The 25,109-nt window shown below is 37.7% G+C and overlaps 1 protein-coding gene across 1 annotated transcript in view; it reads right to left on the reverse strand.

Moving 5' to 3' along the window:
* The window catches only part of LOC132114084 (X-linked interleukin-1 receptor accessory protein-like 2), a 259,570-nt gene that overhangs the window by 146,928 nt on the left and 87,533 nt on the right, over nt 1–25,109 (reverse strand). The window lies entirely within an intron of this gene.

The following is a 25,109-nucleotide window of genomic DNA, read 5'->3' on the forward strand; positions in this document are numbered from 1 at the left end:
AGAGATAAGATAGTCACATCGTTTTGGATATGTTTTATTAGTATCCAAAAATGTTGTGAACATGACGGAATGCTCAACACTCCAGAGGACGCTCCCCAAACCGACTTATAAAAGAAGTAATAACTTTTGACGTGCAGGAAATCCAGCGATCGCTGTAGCTGAGCTGAATAACAAGCATAAACCATAACTGATGAAACGTGAATCCTATTGACCGTTGCGACAATATATGGTTTATGTGTGTCTTTCAAGTCTTCTCCAGGTAATAAATAAAGTAAATGAATGATACAGTGCTTACTGACATAGCATTTATTATAGTACCTGATTCTGTGATAAAAAAATAAATAAAAACCTGTAAAAAGTGTTTGCAGTATATAAACCAATCATAATCCTAAAACTGTAATTAGGAAAATATGTATAAAAATATTACAGAATATAAATAGGTTATTATCCAGTTTAAAGACATATGAAGAAGGTTTATTTATTTTTTCAATAAGACAAACATACATAACTATTATTATTATATTTGGCATTTCTGTCCCCCTCACTTCTGAAATGATTGCTACGCCCCTGCCCTGTAACATAACTGAATATAAAACTTTAGCTACTGTATATAGATAGATATAGACATTAAGTTGATTAGATGTTGATTTCTTTCTGACATGATGGCTTGCGTCATTCTTTAAACCATGGTCCTGAGTTTCCAAGCAGCACTTTATGTCAGTTCTGCGTATGCTTCTTTGTAAATGTATGTTGCAGTTCTGCGATGGAGATGTGTTTGATGTTTGAAGTGTGAAGTTTTGAAGCTGACACATCACTTTTCTTCTGACCTCACTCCCTCCTGCCCATTTGACCAGCCCGGCATTAATGTCTGTCAGCTCATGCCAAATTTATGTGTGCGAGGAAAGCCCAGATAATGCGCAGAGAGCCGATCTGAAAGCCTGACTCAGCAGTGAGGTGACCTTCCATCGCCTGTGGGACGGCCCACAGAGATCTCCATCAGAACCGGCGCATTTCCCCATAGCACGCTGGTTTATGGCTTTATCCACAACATGCTGAATAAATAAACTGTTATGCTATCAAGCAAAGAGTTTAGGTGTAAATCTGGCTTTAGTTCAAATGCCATATTGAAAGCCCTGCCAAATATCTCTGGGTAAAAAGAGTGGATTAACAAAAATGAAAAACAAAAGATAACGTGATTCTGCTACATCTGCCGTCACTATCACACTGCTGATTACATGCAGAATCATATGCTATACAGAACGATTAGAAATGACTCGTGGCCATTTGGGCTGCGTCCAGAAAACCGTTGTTTTTTGATTGTTATAGCATTTGAACTTACACATATTTTTTAGAGCTATAAAGTGTCCAATCCAAAAGTATGCTTTATAAAGGAAAGTTTCCATTCACATTCCATTGGATTTGGGAATCATGTGATTAAATGAGTACCCAACTATTATTTTGGGTTAAGATCTATAACAGCGGAGCGAGAGCGAGAGAGAGGGAATGGGTTCAGCTGATGATCCAGGTCAGACTCAAAGCTCATCATATGTCAGCGCAGTGCTCTACATCACAAACTCCAGCTGGAATCACCTCACGTCTCCGGGATTTAGTGTGTAATATTGACCCAAAAGGCCTAGTGAATGTGTTAGTTATGTTCCTGTGAACTTTTTATCTTCAGATCAACAAGATTCCTGTTGTCCTTCAAATGCACGTCTGTGTCAGAATCAGCTTTACTGGATGTGTTTACTCTGGCGTTCAGAGCAGTTACTCTGGTGAGGCTTTCATTTATATACATTTCCCATTAATTATGTGATTAATTGTTTATATTTTATGTAGTGTATATCACATCACTGCTGGAGGTTAGACTGCTAGTTGAAGGCAAGGCCATGAAGACAGCAGCTCACGGGCCGTATTCCTCACAGTCTGTCTGTCTGTCTGCTGTTAGTTAGCAGTGCAGCATTCCCTTATTCCGTGCCCAACATTTTTGCCAAAACTGTCCATTTAAGTTGAAATGGACAGCACATTTATTTCTCATTGATGCCAATTCACACTTCATTTTCGAAGCCAGCAGTCAGTTTGTGTTGGCTGATAGTGGCACGACCGAGAAGCCATCTGCACTGTGCACTTGACAGTGTGAAGCAGAATCCAGCGCTCTCCAGAAAACCATGAAGAGGTTTAGATTTGCCCATTTATACTGCATCTACTGCTGTCATGCTGTTTCGGGGGTTTTGTTTCTTGTTTAGGTTTCCATGTCTTTTATTTTGTCTTGGCTCCTGGTCAGTCATGTGATCCCTTGTTCATTGTGTTTGCTCATCACTCTTGATTGTTCACAGGTGTTCCTCGTTTATTCATTAGTCTTGGTGTACAGGTGTGTAGCCCTCATCTTCACATTGTCTTTAGTCCAGCCTGTTGGTGACTTACCATTCAAATGTAAGTGAGAACATGTCAGGCACTGTCTGTATATAAACACGAGGATGTCAGCGGTGGGGTTTTGTTAAACCTGTGTTTGATTCTCTGGGCTCTAGAGCTTGTGTAATAGTATACAGCCATTCTTCTTTGTTATGCTCCAGTTATCCACTGATTGAAGAGAATAATTCTAAGTCAATTATTTTGACATGCTACATGCTAGCTAAATAGAATATAGATAATAACCAACTAAAAAAAATCTATCTTTCATGTAGCATCTGAGAGGAGAGTAAAGAATGAAGCCAGACATCAATCCAAATGAGGCTCATACCTTTGAACACAATCCCTGCTGTTCAGTGCCAGGCATTGTCCTGAAACTCCATTATAATGACACACCACTGTTTGTTACACTGACAGTGTGTATCTGTGTAGTGGGTTTATTTGTGGCTTCTGTCTGTGTTTCACAGCAATCTTTTGCTCTGTGATGATCCAATCACAGGTGCATTTCAAAGTACACTGAATCTTATCTATGTGGACATAGCAGAGCAGACAGGATGATTGCCTGGTCATGTGGCTCATACAGAAGAACAGGCTGATCTGCACATGCATCTATTACACTGAATCCTCTCCATATGCACTCACATTTGGACTCATGTGTTCAGAACATTGCCTAGATTACTTTGGAAGTGGTTTGAGAAGTGAATAATGCATAGGTAAAACCTTAAAGACACTTTTCTAACTGTAGACCTAGATAAAAGTTCCACCAATGAGAAAACCACCACTATATTCTGTGTGGAGACACTAACAGACAAAACCATGTGACAAGATTAAACTCTGGCGAGCCAACTTTCACCGCAAGGTTCCTCCATCTGTGTGATCCAGATTGTAAAGGACCTTATTGCACCACCAGTGAGCCTGAGATTTCCACTTTATAAGGACCTCCTCAGTGCTCCAGGAGCGACATATTCCTTAACTTCATACATGAAATCCTGCTTTCCTTCAGTTTAATTCCATGGTCTCTGGAAACTCTCTACTTTTTCAGTGTGTGGCTTTTCAGATATTATGTAGTTGATGTCAGTAAATCTTTAATTTATTTGTTTAATAAGAAGTAAGATACTTTACTTTATTGGTATCAGATAAACAAATGTTTATATTTCCATAAGATAATGTAGCTCTATCACTTTTCTTATTCACCTTATTGGAATATCCATTCCACTAGAGAAAGAAAAGGGCAACATTAATAATCCAATTATCTGTCATCTCACTAGCTCGCACTAATGTCATCATGTTCATGTGACACCATGGAGACCAGCGTTGACCCAGAAATATCACGATTGACCAGGAACTGCTCCAATTTATTAGATAATGTCTATTTTGAGCCTGAAAAAAAATCCATAAATAAAATTGTTTTTTGAGGTGAACTAAAAGACTTGTTGCCTTTGAATTTTCTTTCAACAAGAGTTTCCAGACTGCAGTGCAATAATCAACTGTGGGTCATTTATCTTGGCTTTAGACATCCAATGCAAATGAAAGACAGAACAGCCTCATTTTGCAAAGCATACGAATTCAGTGAAAATAATAATACTAATAAAGATGGTGTATTTACAATATGCTATACCAAAAAGTATACATGATACTTTAATCTTATTAAAGGGAGAGTTCACCCAAAAAATTAACAACAATTAGAGGAAGCTAGAGATTACGTTTATAAAGTTTTAAATGTGAACTTTTCTCATACAAACACATCAATTTGCTACAGAAGGCTTTTATTTTGTGAGTGAACAATGGCTGTCTAGCAGTTTTAAGCATGGACGTCTGAACCATTGTATGTGGCTTGGACAAGACGTTTTTAAGACCAATGAAATTGGACCCACTCACTTTTACCATTTCTAGTTCAGTGCATATATTTGTTCAGTTCTTAGAGGGCCGCCACTCAAATCTATTTCAATTGAGGAATGCCCCTGGCCGGGTTTCCCGATTGATCTTAGCACTTAAGAGCATTTTCTACAAGTCATTTTACAATCTTTGTTATTGTTTAATGTGCATTTCCCAAAAAAACACTTAACACAATTGCACATAGCCCTGCTTTAAGTCCTACTTAGGATTTGTTATCCGTTTGTCAAGTGCTGAAATGTCACCTTATAGAATGGCTCGTTTATTGAAATGTTAACCTAGTGCTGCATTCCAGACAACTTGGATACAATAACTATAATACAATATTATATTATATTATAGTTATATATACAATATCATACTTTAAATAATAATATGTAATATACTTTATATAGAAAATATATATTATAGTAATATTTATATAGAGATGGTATTTCTGGCTTTTAAGCATATTTACTACATTTAATTTAGTTGTGTATTTCTATTTTTTTGTGTGTATTGCCATTTTTAATAATTTCATTTATACATTTTTTTTAATTTTTTTTAAAGAGCAATAAAGTATACAATAAAGTAAAATCAAATCCTTATATTATAATCACATTGCTTTTGGATAAAGTTAAAGGTGTAATTTGCCGACTGTCCTGCAGGTGACTGCATAAATCACCTGTGCAAGTGCTACTTAAGTTACAATGATTTTGAGAAACAGACTGTAATATTACAATCAGTCGTATGGTCATTTTTACGAACTTTTGGGATTCCCTTACCAAAAAGTAGTATACTTCAAGTTTATTTTACTAAGTATACTTAAGTAAAGTCCAAGTATATTTTTAAGTATACTTTATGTAGCAAGTATACAGTTGTGGCCAAAAGTTTTGAGAATTACATAAATATTAGTTTTCAAAAGGTTTGCTGCTAAACTGCTTTTAGATCTTTGTTTCAGTTGTTTCTGTGATGTACTGAAATATAATTACAAGCACTTCATACGTTTCAAAGGCTTTTATCGACAATTACATGACATTTATGCAAAGAGTCAGTATTTGCAGTGTTGGCCCTTCTTTTTCAGGACCTCTGCAATTCGACTGGACATGCTCTCAATCAACTTCTGGGCCAAATCCTGACTGATAGCAACCCATTCTTTCATAATCACTTCTTGGAGTTTGTCAGAATTAGTCGGTTTTTGTTTGTCCACCCTCCTCTTGAGGATTGACCACAAGTTCTCAATGGGATTAAGATCTGGGCAGTTTCCAGGCCATGGACCCAAAATTTCAACATTCTGGTCCCCGAGCCACTTAGTTATCACTTTTGCCTTATGGCACATTGCTCCATCGTGCTGGAAAATGCATTGTTCTTCACCAAACTGTTGTTGGATTGTTGGAAGAAGTTGCTGTTGGAGGGTGTTTTGGTACCATTCTTTATTCATGGCTGTGTTTTTGGGCAGAATTGTGAGTGAGCCCACTCCCTTGGATGAGAAGCAACCCCACACATGAATGGTGTCAGGATGCTTTACTGTTGGCATGACACAGGACTGATGGTAGCGCTCACCTTTTCTTCTCCGGACAAGCCTTTTTCCAGATGGCCCAAACAATCGGAAAGGGGCTTCATCAGAGAATATGACTTTGCCCCAGTCCTCAGCAGTCCATTCACTATACTTTCTGCAGAAGATCAATCTGTCCCTGATGTTTTTTTTGGAGAGAAGTGGCTTCTTTGCTGCCCTTCTTGACACCAGGCCATCTTCCAGAAGTCTTGTCCTCACTGTGCGTGCAGATGCGCTCACACCTGCTGCCATTCCTGAGCAAGCTCTGCACTGGTGGCACTCCGATCCCGCAGCTCAATCCTCTTTAGGAGACCATCCTGGCGATTGCTGGACTTTCTTGGACGCCCTGAAGCCTTCTTTACAAGAATTGAACCTCTTTCCTTGAAGTTCTTGATGATCCTATAAATTGTTGATTTAGGTGCAATCTTAGTAGCCACAATATCCTTGCCTGTGAAGCCATTTTTATGCAACGCAATGATGGCTGCACGCGTTTCTTTGCAGGTCACCATGGTTAACAATGGAAGAACAATGATTTCAAGCATCGCCCTCCTTTTAACATGTCAAGTCTGCCATTCTAACCCAATCAGCCTGACATAATGATCTCCAGCCTTGTGCTCGTCAACATTCTCACCTGAGTTAACAAGACGATTACTGAAATGATCTCAGCAGCTCCTTTAATGACAGCAATCAAATGCAGTGGAAAGGTTTTTTTAGGATTAAGTTAATTTTCATGGCAAAGAAGGACTATGCAATTCATCTGATCACTCTTCATAACATTCTGGAGTATATGCAAATTGCTATTATAAAAACTTAAGCAGCAACTTTTCCAATTTCCAATATTTATGTAATTCTCAAAACTTTTGGCCACGACTGTACAAATATCAGTGTTCTAGTAATATAGTTGTAAGTGTACCGTTTCAATACTCCTTGGGACTAAATTAGCCCACTTTCTAGTATATAAAAGTATACTTTTAAGTAGCAAACTTTGAGTACAGAAATAGTTTACCTCTATGTTTGTAGTTTGTACTGCAATTATACTAAAAGTGAACTTATAGGTTTACTGATTTACTGGTTTACTAATTAAATACTTTGTACACTTTGAAGTTTACTCTCAGTAAACTACTAGTTTAGTAGTTTTATGTTTCAAGTATACTCATAAGTTTTCTTTAAGTGAACTTTACAACATACTTTAAGTACTGTATACTACTCTATTTAGGTCTGAATTTGTAAATATTTTGTTATATGAATATCTGCACATACAAAATATCCAAAGAAAGAACAGGGTATCTGCTTGTTAACAAAAACATTTAATTTTAGCTTCATGCATTCTTTTTTTAAACAATTTAATGTGGGGGTAAGTTTCATAAAAATGTAAGAAATAACATTTTGAACAAAAAGCTGAAAAAAGACTATGAATTGGATTCAGAATGATAATAAAAATGTAGATGGAGTAGATCAACACCCCAAAGCTTAACTGTAATTAATACTTCTTTATCCGTTGACATTTTATTCCATAACGTTACAGTTTTGATGCTGTTTCATGTCAGATGATGGTGTTAGATTACATGTGTTATTATCTGTTGTTTCTTTTTTATTCTTCACTTGTGTTTTTTTGGAAATTCTGTACAGAAGATGTGTACTAGCGCCCTCTACTGTATAATAATGAAAACACTGATTCTAGGAGTATAGCTCAAATATATTAGAATTTTTGTAAATATAAGTAATGTATACTTAAATGTCATTTTAAGTATATTTCTGAGGAGTACACAAAGCCCATTTCTGAGAAGTACATAAAAAGTAAACTAAAAGCATGCTTTCTATTTTTTTAGTTTAAAAGAAGTATACTAATAGCACACTTGAATAAACTTCTTTTTCGTAAGGGTATGCAGCCCTAATAAATTATATACCAACTCTGCATTTTAGCTACAGCCTTGACTTCCATGCTGCTGCTTCCTCAAATCCATTCCACTTCATTCAGAATCCTTAAAAATTCAAATCTATTCCGTGTTTTCAGTTCTCGCACCTGCTGCACTCCCACGATACAGCAAGATAAAAGAATCCTAGCATATCTGCCGCTCAGGTTGGTCTGGCTGTGTGCTAACATACAGGTGCTGGTCATATAGTTAGAATATCATCAAAAAGTTTTATTTCACAAATTCCATTCAAAAAGTGAAACTTGTATATTATATTCATTCATTACAAACAGACTGATATATTTCAAATGTTTATTTCTTTTAATTTTGATGATTATAACTGATAACTAAGGGAAATCCCAAATTCAGCAAAAGAGGCTGGCTGTTCACAGAGCTCTGTGTCCAAGCAGATTAAAACCCATTAACCCATTAAAAAATGTGGGGGAGATTCACAAAGAGTGGACTGCAGCTGGAGTCAGTGCTTCAAGAACCACTACACACAGACGTATGCAAGACATGGGTTTCAGCTGTCGCACTCCTGGTGTCAAGCCACTCTTGAACAACAGACAGCGTCAGAAGCATCTTGATTCAAACAGGACTGGACTGCTGCTGAGTGGTCCACAGTTATGTTCTCTGATGAAAGCAAATTTAGCATTTCCTTTGGAGATCAGGGTCCCAGAGTCTGGAGGAAGAGAGGAGAGTCACACAATCCACGTTTCTTGAGATCCAGTGTAAAGTTTCCAGTCAGTGATGGTTTTGGGTGCCATGTCATCTGCTGGTGTCCACTGTGTTTTCTGAGGTCCAAGGTCAACACAGCCGTATACCAGGAAGTTTTAGAGCACTTCATGCTTCCTGCTGCTGACCAACTTTATGGAGATGCAGATTTCATTTTCCAACAGGACTTGGCACCTGCGCTCAGTGCCAAAGCTTCCAGTACCTGGTTTAAGGACCATGGTATCCCTGTTCTTAATTGGCCAGCAAACTCACCTGACCTTAATGCCATAGAAAATATATGGGGTATTGTGAAGAGGAAGATGTGATATGCCAGACCCAACAATGCAGAAGAGCTGAAGGCCACTATCAGAGCAACCTGGGCTCTCATAACACCTGAGCAGTGCCACAGACTGATCGACTCCATGCCACGCCGCATTGCTGCAGTCATTCAGGGAAAAGGAGCCACAACTAAGTACTGAGTGCTGTACATGTTCATACTTTTCATTTTCATACTTTTCAGTGGGCCTAGATTTCTAAAAAATCCTTTCTTTGTATTGGTCTTAAGTAATATTCTAATTTTCTGAGATACTGAATTTGGGATTTTCCTTGGTTGTCAGTTATAATCATCAAAAATGTAAATAAATAAACATTTGAAATATATCAGTCTGTGTGTAATGAATGAATATAATATACAAGTTTCACCTTTTGAATGGAATTGGTGAAATCAACCTTTTGATGATATTCTAATTATATGACCAGCACCTGTATGATACTGTCACTAAATAAGCTCCTATTTAACTGAATGTTTATCATTTGTTCACCTGTTGCTTTTAAAGGCACCCCTGTAACGATTCGCGACCAGTGAAAACACAGGGAGACGAGAGATCCAATCGCAGGTATGCTTTAATAGGATAATCCAAATTCGTTGTCAGACATGCCAGGGTCAATATGTTAATGTGAACAGTTTGTGAAGTGCTCAAAATGAAGAAAATTAAGCTAACATTTGTAAATGTAAAAAAGAGCATTAGCTAATATTTGAACTGAAGTTTAATGACATTTGTTAGCATTCAAAAGTACATTAACAAATAAACTTGTAATCATTGTACAATTTCTGTTAAAGGGGTCATATGATGCAGTTTTTCTTTCTCTTTGGAGTGTTACAAACTCTTGGTGCATAAAGAAAATCTGTAACGTTGTATAGACTAAAGTCTCAAATCCAAAGATATATTCTTTATAAAAGTTAAGAGTCAACCACAACCTCCTAAAATGCCTCATTTAAACACACCCTCACATGTCTACATCATTCTGTAAGCAATACAAATCTTTAGCCTACCATCTTGTGATCACGTGGTAGAGTACTCTACCAGGCTTTCGGACAAATGTGCATAGGCTAAATCACATCATGGACACGCTTACAATTCTTCATAAATGGAAAAAAAAAACATATTCAGATATGAGCCTTTACTGTTAAATGAAATTGCCGTTATTATTGCATTTCATTAGTGCCAGTAATGATTTATGCGCAGTTGTTCACAGAAATAGTGTGCAAGACACAACAGTTACAATATCATGATTATGCTTAAGAAAAAAAAGAGACACCTAACCATCATAACCAAATTAGGCTACATTCATTATCATATTAAATATCTCAATATACATAATTAGATATGACATTAAGCACAACTTGTGTATATTGATTCAGTAAAAAGGCTTGACTGCTTCAATTTGGTGCATATTTGTATACTTTTTCCATTTAATCAATCTCAGCATGCACTAACTTTGTGTCGCTAGACGTTTGCCTTACTAAGGCTAAATTAAGTCTTTCTCTGGCCTGCACTCTGGAAATGATCTGTTAATTCTACTAAACTTTAATTAAAACTAACATTAAAACTGAAACTAAACTATATAAAAACTAAATAAAAATGTGTTCCCAAAATAAAACTAAACTAAAACTAACATCATTAATGAAACTAATGTGTGCACAGAGGACCAACCTGCCACGGCACAAACATGTTGTAAGTACTTGCAAGCACTCTTAGATGCCTTGGAACAGGGGTCAATAGACTTGATCCTGGAGGGCCACTGTCCAGCAGAGTTTAGCTCCAACATGCCTCAACACACCTGCCTGGAAGTTTCAAGTTTACCTAGTAAGACCTTGATTAGCTGGTTCATGTGTGTTCTATTAGAGTTAAAGCTAAACTCTGCAGGACACCGGCCCTCCATAATCGAGTTTGGTGACCCTTCCCTTATAAGATGCTACACTTCAAGTGGAGTGGACCCCGACTCCTAGAGGTGAAGCCATTCCATGTGCCTCATAGGCCAGAGCAATAGCTGACCGCAGCACCTTTGCAGACCACTAGTTGCGGGAATTAAAGGCACTAGGTTGAGCAGTGGACGTAGATCCTAAAGGCTAGAACTGGACATAATAGGTAAAGCACACACTTTACCCTCAGGCCAATGAATACTGTAGCCTCGGGGCTTTAGATATGAAAGGTATTGCTCCGCTCGGTGCTCTGAAACAGCTCATTAGAGGGAACAGCCTTAACCGGGGAAACGGCTAAAGTTTTAGTGTCCCAATATCCTCTGATGAGTGGGGACAGATGCCACAGTCTGGCAGCAGCACTGAATAGAGATTGGATTTGACTCAGTTTGTGAAATTAAATGTTCATTAGTCATTCAAAGATTTGTTTAAATGATATAAATGTGTATTTGCTTAATGCTGACGGCATATGAGAAAGTATTTTAATGTTTGCCTTTCTATTACTAATAGGCCTAATATAAAAGTAATCGTTATAATACTTTTTGTATTCATTAATTCCTTTGTTTAACCATTCTATCTGATTATTAGACAGACTTCTATCCATATTAGACAGAACTGTTAAGGACGACGATGACGAGAGAGAGAGAATGTGAGCACTGAATGTGCACTCAGGTGCTGCTGCTCTCAGCACCGTCAACATAAAAGTCCCGCTTTGAACACATCGGCCAAACAGAAAAACATATCTATATATTATATATTGGCCTTGGCGCTATATCAGTCGACCACTAGACCTATGCCTCAATGTTGAGCCTCCCTAGGACTGCTCCCGAACAAATAACAGACGTACCCTAAGATGGGACATGGTTTTACACATTTGTATGTAGAAAAGGAGTTAGAAACAATGTCAGGTTCTAAGCACACACACAGATTTCACACACACTCAGCTGACAAGCAGCTTCCTGTAGACAGAGAAGCTGGTCATTTTGTGATGTAGCTGCCCTTTAATGGTCTTGCTGGTGCAACATGCAACATCAGCTCACCTCACGTCAGCCAATGTGACTGGCATGTTTGCAAACATATTTCAGACACTGGTTACACAGAAGCATCTCAAAGCATCAACCATGACACAGTGTCAAAGTGTTGAAACTTGGCTAGTTTAAAAAAAAGAGTATATTGCTTTTCAGAAAATTACTAGATTTCCAGATTTATGACTATAGTTTTCATCCTTTATTGTGCATTTGTATATTTTTACAGGGTTATGTATTTTAATGAGGTCTCTGTAAATACATAAATAAATAAATAAATAAATGCATACATACATAAATACAGTACCAGGTAACATCAGGGTTATTATCAGCCATGAGTCCCAAATGAGTCGCATCTGAAGGGATCACAAAGCAAACGTCATGTTTCATTATGATTAGCCAGAACTACAACTACTTCTAAGCCCAATGTAAATGCCACTTTTGACGAGAATGTTTAAGACTAAACGCATAACTGCATTGCACACTTATAATAAACAAAGTTACTGAGTGTTGGTGTGGAGGCTAATACAGTTATCATTCTAGTTACCGTTCTCTGTGTGAGTAGACCTTTGTTTAGGACAATCAGTCAGGGAATCTGAGAAAAGAATAAGAGCTATGACACTGATGCAGACAGAGCCCTTTCTATTTAACCTCTTTAACAATTGAGTGACTGAGAGAGAGAGAGAGAGAGAAAGTTCTACGAGTGCACATCAGAGAACTTCAATCACACAGCAAGCACTTCCAAAATCTGCTGTGACTCTGACCTGGAACTGAACAGATGGGAAATTCATTCCCTGCTACCTAATTAATCATCTCCTAGATTGGTTATTGATTTCTCCCATTCAGTGTGATTTATTTGACTCGTTCATTCAGCCAGAGATAGGACACTGGCACAGATACAGTTAAGGTGACTGTAAAAGGTTGTGTGTGTAATCATGGTAAAGGCTGTGCTGATGTTTGAGATAAAGATGTAGATTGCTGGCTCAGAGGATGCTGTTAGAGATGGCCATGAGCCAGCGACTGAAGCTTTGCAGTAGTCAGACATGCTCTACAACACATATGACTTGGAGGAATGCACTTATCCTAAACCCACTCCAGGGAGCCTGTCTCTATAATGGCCTATTATATAACACTTCAGATGAAAATGAACACTTAATTATTCATTTTATTTATCTGTATTTTAAATGCATGTTTATTACATTTAGTGCCTCTCAGTTCATAACAATATAACTGCTGTATGCAAACATGAGCAACTATTGGACGCAAATAGCCATAGGGCCTAGGTTTAAAAGTTTTCAAATTATTTTTATTCCCCATTATTATTATTATTATTATTATTATAGTTATTTATTTATTAATACAAACATACATAATGCATAAATTATTCTCTTCTATGATGACAATAAAAATGCTCTCATTAAAACACTAAAAAAAATAATAATTATTGGATTGTGTAATTTCAGTTCCATTATGGGAATATATGCGGCCTGTAACTTTTTTAATAGATTTCCTAAGTACTGTGATTTTGCTGTATTTCAAAAATGACAGTCTTCTGAGGCCAAATGATTGCTTTATGTAAGGACAGACCCAATTATTGTCATTGTCTGCATATGCAAATCCCACACACATTCAAAAACCGATGCCTGCAGAAGCTGAACAGCAGCTTTGATGTCATGCATCATACTAAAAAATACAGATTCATCTTCACAGAGTGGGGAAATCTTGAGTGATTAAGACCTTTAAGGAATAGTTCACCCAGACCAGAAAAGTCTCTCATTGTTTTCATCCCTCAGATTGTGTTACATCAGCCTGTCTGAAATCCTGTGCTGACCAGCTGGCCCCCATCTTCACACAGATCTTCAACAGATCGCTGGAGCATGCTTCAAACGCTCCACCATCATCCCCATCCCAAAGAAACCCAAAATTACAGGACTAAATGACTACAGGCCTGTGGCTCTAACGTCTGTAGTCATGAAGTCATTTGAAAAACTGGTGCTGGCCCACCTGAAGGACATCACTGGACCCTTGCTAGATCCTCTTCAGTTTGCCTACAGAGCAAACAGGTCTGTGGACGATGCAGTAAACATTGGACTGCATTATGTTCTGCAAGACCTAGACAGACCGGGGACCTATGTGAGGATCCTGTTTGTGGACTTCAGCTCTGCCTTTAACACGATCATCCCAAACCTCCTCCTGCCCAAACTAACTCAGCTCTCCGTGCCCACCTCCGTCTGTCAGTGGATCAACAGCTTCCTCACAGACAGGCAGCAGCTAGTGAGGCTGGGAAAATACACATCCAGCACCCGTACAATCAGCACCGGAGCTCCCCAGGGCTGTGTTCTCTCCCCACTGCTCTTCTCCCTGTACACTAATGATTGCACATCTAAGGATCCCTCTGTCAAGCTCCTGAAGTTTGCAGATGACACTACAGTCATCGGCCTCATTCAGGACGGTGACGAGTCTGCTTACAGACAGGAGGTTAAAGAGCTGGCTGTCTGGTGCAGTCTCAACAACCTGGAGCTTAACACGCTCAAAACAGTGGAGATTATCGTGGACTTCAGGAGAAACCCCCCTGCACTCCCCCCACTCACCATCATGAACAGCACTGTGACTGCAGTGGAGTCATTCAGGTTCCTGGGCACCACTATCTCTCAGGACCTGAAGTGGGACATTCACATTGACTCCATTGTGAAAAAGGCCCAGCAGAGGTTGTACTTCCTTCGCCAGCTGAGGAAGTTTAACCTGCCACAGGATCTGCTGAAACAGTTCTACTCCACCATCATCGAATCCATCCTCTGCACTTCAGTAACTGTCTGGTTCAGCTCAGCTTCTAAATCTGACCTCAGAAGACTACAGAGGGTAGTCCGGACTGCTGAGCGAATTATCGGTACAACCCTCCCATCTATTCAAGAACTGTACTTATCCAGAGTGAGCAAAAGGGCTGTTAAAATCACTCTGGACCCCTCACATCCAGCACACTCCCTCTTTGAACTGTTGACATCTGGTCGACGCTACAGAGCACTGAGCACCAGAACGACCAGACACAGGAACAGTTTCTTCCCTCAGGCAATCCATCTCATGAACAGCTGATAATAACTGTGGGACACACTACACTATATGCATTACCTATTTAACACCATACTTGTTTACATTTCAGATTTCCACACATCATACCAGTACATCATAATTGTCTATATTATATTTTGTTTTCATTGTTTGCATTGTATATTTTGTATATTTTTATTTTATTCTTCTTATTATCTGTGTTCTGTCTGTCGCTGTCATTCTGTTGCACTGTGGAGCTTTTGTCACCAAAACAAATTCCTTGTATGTGTAAACATACCTGGCAATAAAGCTCATTCTGATTCTGATTATAACATCTGCACAAACACACAAACTTCGGGAGCACCTAAGGGTTCACAAGGGAACTGCAGGGGGTTTATGAGTCAATAAAAAAGATACAAATTATTTAAATTATAAAAATAAAAAACAATACCTTGAAATGGTGATATAGCTGTGAGTGGGTTGATTCTCAGTAAATGCTGCTGCACACAAACTGCATCTCTGCTGCTCATTACACATATTTAGGAAGGCAATTTGAATCAGGATCTCTTTCTTTTTCACATTTTGTAAGATTTGTAATGAGAAGTGTTTATAAACCTGGGGCCGGATTCACAAAAATATTCTGAAAAAATAAATTAAGTAATTTCTTAAGATAAATTCCATGAAGTTCGTAAGAATGTTCTTAAGTGCAATTCTCAAGATCTCAAATATATTCTTGAGAATCTTAATTTTTTTCTTAAGAAGAAAATAACAGCCGTTATCTGAATGAATACATGACGCACTGCTAAACTCACACTATTGTCTTTTTGCGCTTCCGGTAGATTACCCTAACAATCATAATAAGCACACACCATAGATTGTATATTTTCATTGCGACTTTGAATGACGCTCAATTTCGTTTTTAATGCGGCCTGTTTTTGAACAGTTGCAATAGCCTGTCTCAAGCTGCAGTGACATGTTTCATTCATTTTGTGCGGTGTTTTTGCGCTCTCATCTGAGTGAACGCTTCCGGTATTTGAGTCCGCGCTTCTACAGCAAATGCGTCCTGCACATTCATATGCGCTGAATACTGTCAAATATTATGTATTTATAAGCTCAAATTAACGGTGTTCAATTAAAGCTCCTTATCTGACTCGTTTCAGAGTTGCAAATGAGTTTTGAAGTCAGCAAAAAGCAGCGTCACACACACACACACACACACACACACACACACACACACACACACACACACACAGGCTAATCATGAGCGATCATGTTTACATTAACGGTCATCGCTGTCCCTTCAGAAAACTACTGCACATCCCTAGTCCTCCTATGTATTATATGTAGCTGTTGTTGGTGTTATACTTAAATATAAAAATTCATTTGAAATAAATAAATTTATTAAATAATTCTTATTGTTTGGGATTTAAGACAAGTCTGGGGCTGTCCTAAATGTAAGAAGTTATTTACAATGATTTTTAAATAAGATTCTTTTCAAGAATTTGAATTCTTCTTAGGTTTGTATTAATCTTAAGAAAAAATATAATAATATTCTTAAGATGAATTCTTGGAAATACAAAATCTTCTTATCTTTTTTCTTAAGTTAGAAAATAAGAAGAAATTGGCAGTTAAGAAGAATTTTATTCTTAAGAATGTTTCGTGAATCCGGCCCCTGTTATCAACTAAACTCTCTTTGCAGTTTGACACCAAACTGTCACCATAACACCATAAAACTAACACTTTAGTTTAGGGATCAATTCTCACTATTAACTAGTTGATTATTAGCATGCGTCATACTAGCATACTGTCTGTTTATTAGTACTTATAAAGCACATATTAATGCCTTATTCTGCATGATCATATTTTAGATCCCTTAATCCTAAACCCAATACCTAAACTTAACAACTGCCTTAATAAATATGAATAATCAGTAAATTAAGAGTTTATTGAGACAAATGTCATAGTTGATAGTTAGTTAATAGGGAGAATTGTTCCCAAAAGAAGTGTGGCCATTATTATTATTATTATTATTATTATTATTATTACTTAATGCACATGATTTAACAGCTGCATCAGAAATGTAAAGACATCTTAAAGTAGACATGCTTCTTAACTTAGCCAGGGGAAATAACTTTGGCTTTTGCGATTTTTTTTTCATGACCTTGTATTTTAATGCAATATAGAGTAAGGCTTATATTACATTTGTTTTATCCTGAATTGTATTTGAATTAATTTCTGCTAATTATCCCATATATACACTATGCTCATAATATTTTTATATTTAATATTTAATATTTCCTTCATAATTACAGAAATATATTTCACCTGTGTTGATCCTGACATATTGCTTAGTCTGTGCAAACAGATGATAAACTGTAAAAGTAACAATTACTTCATTTTAGGACATAATTTTGAGTCTTGATATTAGCAGTGTCCTTAGCATTCATGATTTGACGCAGGTAACATGTCCAGTGATGCGCACATGAAATACACCATGGAGCGCTCTCCTCTGGAGTGAGGATGATGGAGTATCACAGGGACTAGAGCCCTCAAAACATCCCATTGTTTCAGCATTACACATGGAGCTTTATCAGAATATATTTAAGGCACTGCTCACAAAAACAATCCGGAAACTTATTTACGCTTCAGTCTGTTGGATATGTGGCAAAAGCAAGAAGATTGTGTTTTCTCCTCTCAATAACTGTCCTGCCAATGTGAGACTATATTAAGCTAGGACAACCTACATCTTGGATTTGATCCTGTTATTCATTTGAAAGTGATGTAATGAAACAAAGGATTTGAAACATGCCAGTACTATGTCTGCACAGATCCATGCAGAAAAGAGAACATTTGTCCAAACAGACGGCAGATTTTAAAGCGACACACTATGATGCTTCTGGTCCTGACTCGCCGCTGTAGTACCGCAGAGGAAATCACACTAACAAGCAACACTTTCCTGTACATCCACCCACCACACACATGTACCGCAGTCGACTCGCCAGCCATGTGGAGTGCTATTCCACAGCGGCATTCACATTCAGCACACATCAGATGATAGAGGCTGCTAAACCGCTTTCATCTAGTTACTGGTTAACATGAAGAATGAGCGCGTTTGGATCCCATCGCGTCAGGACAGCAGCTGAAGATCTAAGAGAAATCAGATCCAAACAATCTCTCACATCCATCTCATAAACAGCATCAGCAGCGATCTGAACGATAATGACATTGAGCACTGGTGTCAATCTAAAACTTCACTTCAGATGTGACCCATCCAGCCATTTGCCAAAGCTCTCGTCCTGCAGTATGTCGGGTCACGGGATGCATGTAGCTGATTTGACCTAACTGTATCACATTTTAAGGATTGAACACTTTCCCTTATCCCAATTTAAAATAACTATTTCACCTATAAAGAGAAAGTTCTGTCATTTACTCACTCTTCCAACCTTGTATAGCTTTCTTTCCTCTGTGGAACGTAAAAGGAGGTATTTTGAGAAATATCTCGGTGTATAATGGGTGTGAAAGTGAACGGTGAATGGTGACGATTTAGTCTCCCAAACGGAGGGTGAAGGAGGAACTGAAGAGGGTTTGAGCTGATCATAAGTTAATAAGTAAATACTGTAATTCAAGGCTGTGCAATTAATCTGTCTTCCTGCAGTTTTCCACCAAATTATTATTATTAATCAAATGGACTATTTCCCTTAAAACAACAGTGGGAACGTAATGTGGACTGAAATAAAAACAGAAGAAGTTTGAGTCCACTTTAAAGTAAAGATATCAAGTCAGTTCAAAGACTATCTTTCTTGTTTTTTTACTCTGTTCGGTTTGATCAGTGAAAAAGGTCTTATTTGGGAAAGAGATCTATATGGTTCTTGCAAAGATGGGAAAGAAATACACAAAAAAAGTATATAAAACTAAAAAGCACCTATTTCCACTGGCATTGTTTGACTCGATGTTTTCTTATAAGATGAAATGCAGTATATAACAAATAATCACAATATACATTGACCAAATCTTGCAATCCTATACTGTAATTAATCAAATAAACAAACAAATAACAAAAAACACAAGTATTCTATTTGCTTGTTATTGTCGTTCGTCTGATTAGTTATGTTGTGGGACCCAGGACCTGTGAATCTGTCCTAGCCTTCTTTCATTAGCAACAGCTCTGGCATTTTCTGTTCCATGAAAATAAACAATTCATTTAAAACCAAATAAAAGCAGTCCACTCTAAAGTACACAGAGGCTTGTGCCAAGTTTGCTGGTTTCTGTGACACCAAGCCACAGACACCCACTGAAGTCTGAACGACCTCCAGCAAACCTCTGCTGAAAACTGTCGAGAGATATGCTGGGATAAAAGCCTCCCATTTCAACATTTGTGAGAGTTATTCAACATTTAAGGCATGTGTTCGAACTACAGGATCATTCAGAGGAGCAAACGCCTCCAAGCAGTAAAGAACGAAATACAACATGAAAAACCTCGCTTTATTACAAACACAAACTGGAAAAGTTCGCAGATTTCACACAATGACCACATGGATTACCTTCAGCCTCTTTAGTATTTAGCCTTTACTACTAAGCTATAAGAGCCAGTGCTATATAGTGAATATCTCAGAAGCAGAAATGCAGCACAGTGACTATATTCACAATATAGCACAGTCTTGAGCACCTTTTTACTACAGAAAATATATTTTCCTTTAAAACAGTTTTATTAAGTATATTCACTAAATGCCTGTAATGAACCCTTTTGATGCAAGTTGAAGTAGAGCCCATGTGTAGTTTTAATGAAACCTAAAAACATAAATAAATGTGGTTACAGGAACAAAACTAGAGAAGGGACAACGAAACGTGAGGGCTATTTATACACAAGACTAATGATTTAGTGGAACTCCTCTGAACAATCAAGAAAATGATCCAATCACAAAACAGAACTGAGAATCACATGACCAAATCAACCAATGACAACATGACACATGGGGAGCACATGGCAAGATAACAAGAGGAATGTATAGTGATATAGATTTCTCAGACCACTTTGCTAAAACTGTCTGATCCTGCAGATTTGCTTTATTCAACATCAAGAAGATCAAGCCCTTTCTTTCGGAACATGCTGCACAACTCCTTGTTCAAGCTCTTGTTCTGTCCAGGCTGGACTATTGCAATGCCCTCTTGGCAGGTCTTCCAGCCAATTCTATCAAACCTTTACAATTAATTCAGAACGCGGCAGCAAGATCAATTTTTAATGAGCCAAAAAGAATACATGTCACACCTCTGTTTATCAATTTGCACTGGCTTCCAATAGCTGCTCGTATAAAATTCAAGGCATTAATGTTTGCCTACAAAACTACCACTGGCTCTGCACCCATTTACCTAAATTCATTACTTCAGACTTATGTGCCTCTAGAAGCTTGCGTTCTGCAAGTGAATGTCGCTTGATTGTGCCATCCCAAAAAAGCACAAAGTCACTTTCACGGACTTTTAAATTAAATGTTCCTCCTGGTGGAATGACCTCCCCAACTCAATCCGAGCAGCTGAGTCCTTAGCCATCTTCAAGAATCGGCTTAAAACCCATCTCTTCCATCTTTATTTGACCCTCTAACTTTAACACTCACTATTCTAATTCTATTCTTTAAAAAAATAAATCTAACTACCTTTCTAATCTTTTTATATTCTATTTTCTTTTCATTAATTATGCAATTGTATGTGTGTTTGTATGTGTAAAGATCTCTAACACTAGCTTGCTCTATTCTTTTTCTATTCTATCTGTTTTCTTTTTATTTATTATATTATTTAAAAGCTCATGCTACATGTACTGTGTTAACCTAACTGAGACTTGTTATAGCACTTATATATCATTGCTCTTTTTTCTGTTTTTGATTGCTTCCACTGTCCTCATCTGTAAGTCGCTTTGGATAAAAGCGTCTGCTAAATGAATAAATGATCCTTAGTCCACACTCCAGATCAATGGGTGGCGCTAATGCACCCCAAAGCTGTTTGTCAATGGCCAATAAAGAAGATAACAAAAGGAAGTGAAACACTGGACAGGAACAGGAAGCACACCCATGACTAAACTACACAATAAAGGATGAGATGTCTGTTACTTTACTGTAGAGTTTGGAGTGGCTGGAAATCTTCCAGATTCAGGATTCACAACTATCGGCTTCATAACATAAAATGAGGATTTGACAGGGAAATGTCTGGCTCATAATTTAACATAAACATTATATTCTGCACAAAGAAAATGAGAGACATTTTAGGACCATTTCTGCATTATGCCATTATGACAGTTAAACCACAATGTGTGATTTTGCATGCCAAAGTAATTTTTTCATAATTAAATACAAATTTACCATGCTACTGATGACATTTATTCAGCATAACATTATATAATTTCATGAAAACTGTCATACTGCCAAAAAACTCAACAGTCCTTGCAAGTTGCAAGCTTCAGTGTTCAATACAATATACACTTTTGATTTTGTCTAATGAAAATGTATTCAAGACAGGCCAAAACAGAAGGAAAATGTTAGATAGGTCTACTCCTTATTAACAGCACTGTGTTCATTAACATCTATGACAACAGCTGTCAAGATAAATGAGATAAATGTTTGGCTTTCTCTTAAATCACAGATAATCTGCAACTAGAATTTCCCTTAAAGGGCACCCGTTTGATTTCAGCTTTCCTTCAGAGTGTAATATAGCTGTTTTAGCATGTAAACAATCAGCAAAGTTACCTGAAATGCATCGTTTGTAGTCCTGTCATGAAACTGTCACCATGGTAAATATTTGCATAACGCCCGCCTACGCAAAAAAATAAATAAATAAAAAAATAGCCTTGCAATACTGACACCATAGTTTCCATAGATATAAAACTGTTTGCAGCTGCTTATGAAGCCTCAGGAGATAAAACTTAATTATGGTAGGGGGCATTCCGTGTCCACCGTTTCTGAACAATCAGAGCAGATTGGGGGCTTTAAAGAGACAATGTACAGTATAACATGTATTCTAGCTAGTGGTCGACTGATATTGGTTTTGTTTTTTGTTTTTGTTTTTTTTGACAGCCGATGCTGATATCTTGGAAAGCCGATATAATTGTATTTATTTTAATTTATAGTTATGAAACTTGAATTAATTTGAAATGGATTAAAAATACATTTGTACAATAAACATACTTATACTTTTGATGATTTCACAAATACATATTCAATGAAAATATAATTAAAAAGGAAGTAAACCCTAACCAACAGTGGACTCAGTATTCTGGGAAGTTTGTGTGCATTGGGAATTATATTTTTCAAATAAAGCCAGGGTAACACCCATGTTACATATAGTACACAGTGAAAATTACATGAATATGACAGTGGGCAAATGCGTAAAGTTCAGCATAATTTGAAATCATAAATTTAATGTTTAAAGCATTTAATTTGCATGGACCGAAAGTCACGAAGAGAACACTCGATCAAGCTGGATAAAAATGCACACTTCACAAGATCTCACAGCTGGATTCGACTTAGTTTGCTAAGGTTTGTGAAATAACATTTTCATTAGCCATTCAAAGATTTGTTAGAATGACGTAAATGCGTAGTTGCTGAATGCTGACGGAAAACCTCATATAATGTCAAAATAATACTTTTTGTATACATTTTAATTCCTTTGCTTAACAGTTCTATTGGATTATTAGACAGACTTCTATCCATATTTGACATAACTTTTAACGACAACAACGAACAGGCGGGAGAATGTGAGCACTGTGTGCCCTTCAGGCGCTTCCGTTCTAATAATAAAATAAAAGTCAGGTGCACCATCAGAATAAAAGTCCTGCCTTGAATGCATCGGCCAAACAGTAAAACTTATCGGCCGATACTGATATTTGAAAATGACAAATATCTGCAATATATCGGTCGACCACCAATTCTAGCACATTCCAAAATAAAATGATGAACTTGTAGCATAATATGGGCACGCAGCGGATACAGCGATCCCTGGACTGTGTGTTTGTGCAATCAAATAGCGTGTCATATTTACAAACAGATTTTTGCCATCGTCTGCAGCCGCTGGCGCCGGTGGCCGGTCAGCTGTGATGATGTGCAGACTGCTAACCTTGGCTCTGTTGGCAGGCGAGGGAAATGCAGGCTCAGCACACCGCTGACAGCCATCAATTGAAGAGGGGCTGATGGGAAGCGATAGGCTGGGCAAATGGATTCTGAGCTGCAGAGACATCTCTGACACAAATTTTCTGCGTCAGGCCCCCTGCGCCATCAGCTGAGCGCAGTCAGCTCAGGCAAATCAGAGGAGAGCCAGATACATGTCTCTCCGGCTCTTCCTCTGGGCGCAGCGTAGAAGAAGAAAATATCAGGGTCTGTCTCACCAAAACATTACATTACAGATACTTTTACATCGGTATGACACTTAAGCACATTCTGTATTTGTATTCGTGGTGATTATTATTAGAACCTCATTACACTACTTACTGTATTACAATAAAACACAACTCTAAATGCAAATGCATTTCAGTAATGAGGATGTTGCAAACTGTCATGAAAATAATGTCACAATGCAAAAGGAAATGCCAAATGCTAATAACATTCATTTCTTTTCTTTTTTTTTTAAGAATTATTGCAGGGAAGTGAAATACTGTACTGTATATAGCAAAAATAAATAAATAAAATCAACCAGAACAGATTTCTGCGATGTAGGTCATAGTTTCTGTGCATTGTGATTCTTTTTTTTTTTTCTTCTTCAGTAGGTTTTCACTTCACACGTCTCCTGCACATCAAAATAAATATATATATTCCCATTATGTTACGATTTTTCACATCTTGTCTACACTTTCATTTAGATGTTAACTATTTTGACTGTATGAACAGGGAGTTTGGATAGACAAAACCTACCAAATGTGGCTGGTTATATAATCTATAATACATGGAGACTCTTGAGGATGACACATCTAAAGTGAAACTGACAAACTTCCTTTCCCTTAATGCCATCTGTCTGTGTCAGAGCTGTAGCCTCATTTAGTTTTGGCCTGTGGACAAGCTTGAAACAAGTTGAAACCCATTAAAACACATATTGAACATAATGTCACAATGCAAAAATAGTCTTAAAAAAGGCTTAATTTTTCAGGCAAAAATTAAATAGTATTTCAGGGTAGAAGGATCAAGAAAGTGGTGCATCTTTGACCTTTCACGACATCCAGACCTTCAGTTTTACATGACGACCTCCAAAATGAGTGAGATGCTCCCGATGGGGCATCTTTGAACAGAACGAGGGTATTAGACCCCAGCGGTGTGTTCTGTGGTGCAGATAACTTCGAGAAGCCCTCATACGCTGGTGTGCTGCGATGACTCGCTGGTATTTGTGGTGCTTTTTGATAGGCTAAAACCATTTGCCCCCACAGCACAGTGACTGATGGAGTTTTCAAGCGTAGGTGACAACAGATTCAGATGTCAATGAATCCTGCCTTGAGGGGGGTCTTGTCTTGGGTTCAGGCATTTCAAAGGAATCTCTCCAGATAGACTGACTACACAGGCTCTGTCAATCCTTCCCATTCTTTTCATGGCCTGCCAAGCACAGAGCCTTCATCCACTCAATGGATTAGCCTCTCTCATCCTCTCGCTCGGTCCATATGGCATGAGATGTGGAAAATGAGTGTTGACAGACTCAAAACGCTTGTCAATTAAGGTGGTCAATATGGAAATGTTTGTTAGCTCATCAGGAGCAGAGTAATATATCTAGAATATTAGGAAATGGACTCTGCTTGTGCTGCACAGTGTCTATTGTAGCACAGACTCAGTAACATGTCTCTACCTACATTTTTGCAAAATGACAACTAGTGGCAGTAAAACACCAATTATTTTTTATTCCTTTTCACACAAATTATGAATACAGAAGGCAGATTATCAATTAATTTATTTTTGCATGCTTCCTCACACAATACTATGTGATGAGCTCAAAACAGCTTGGATTTGCGCAGCTTGTCAGTTAACAATGGCTCCGTGTAGTAACTGCTCTGTGTGAAATACCTGATGGTATTATAGCTGATTAGATAATCAGCTTTACTGACGAGATGCGCATCGGCTGATATATATCACAGGTTCCATACGTCAATCAATCGAATCAATCAATAAACAAGTAAGTAAATAATGTGGTCAAACACAGTTCTCTTACGAGAGCTCTCTCGTACTGCGTCTTAGCTAAGACGCTACGGGAAAAGTCTCTTTTCACGAAATACTGAAGCAAAAAATTATCCTTAATTTTGTATTTTTGTAAAGCGCATTTGCAGCAGTACACAGCCATAGGCGAGGCGGCTCGTTCGCTCATTG

This window comes from Carassius carassius, chromosome 33, assembly GCF_963082965.1.
Source record: "Carassius carassius chromosome 33, fCarCar2.1, whole genome shotgun sequence".
Lineage (NCBI taxonomy): Eukaryota > Metazoa > Chordata > Actinopteri > Cypriniformes > Cyprinidae > Carassius > Carassius carassius.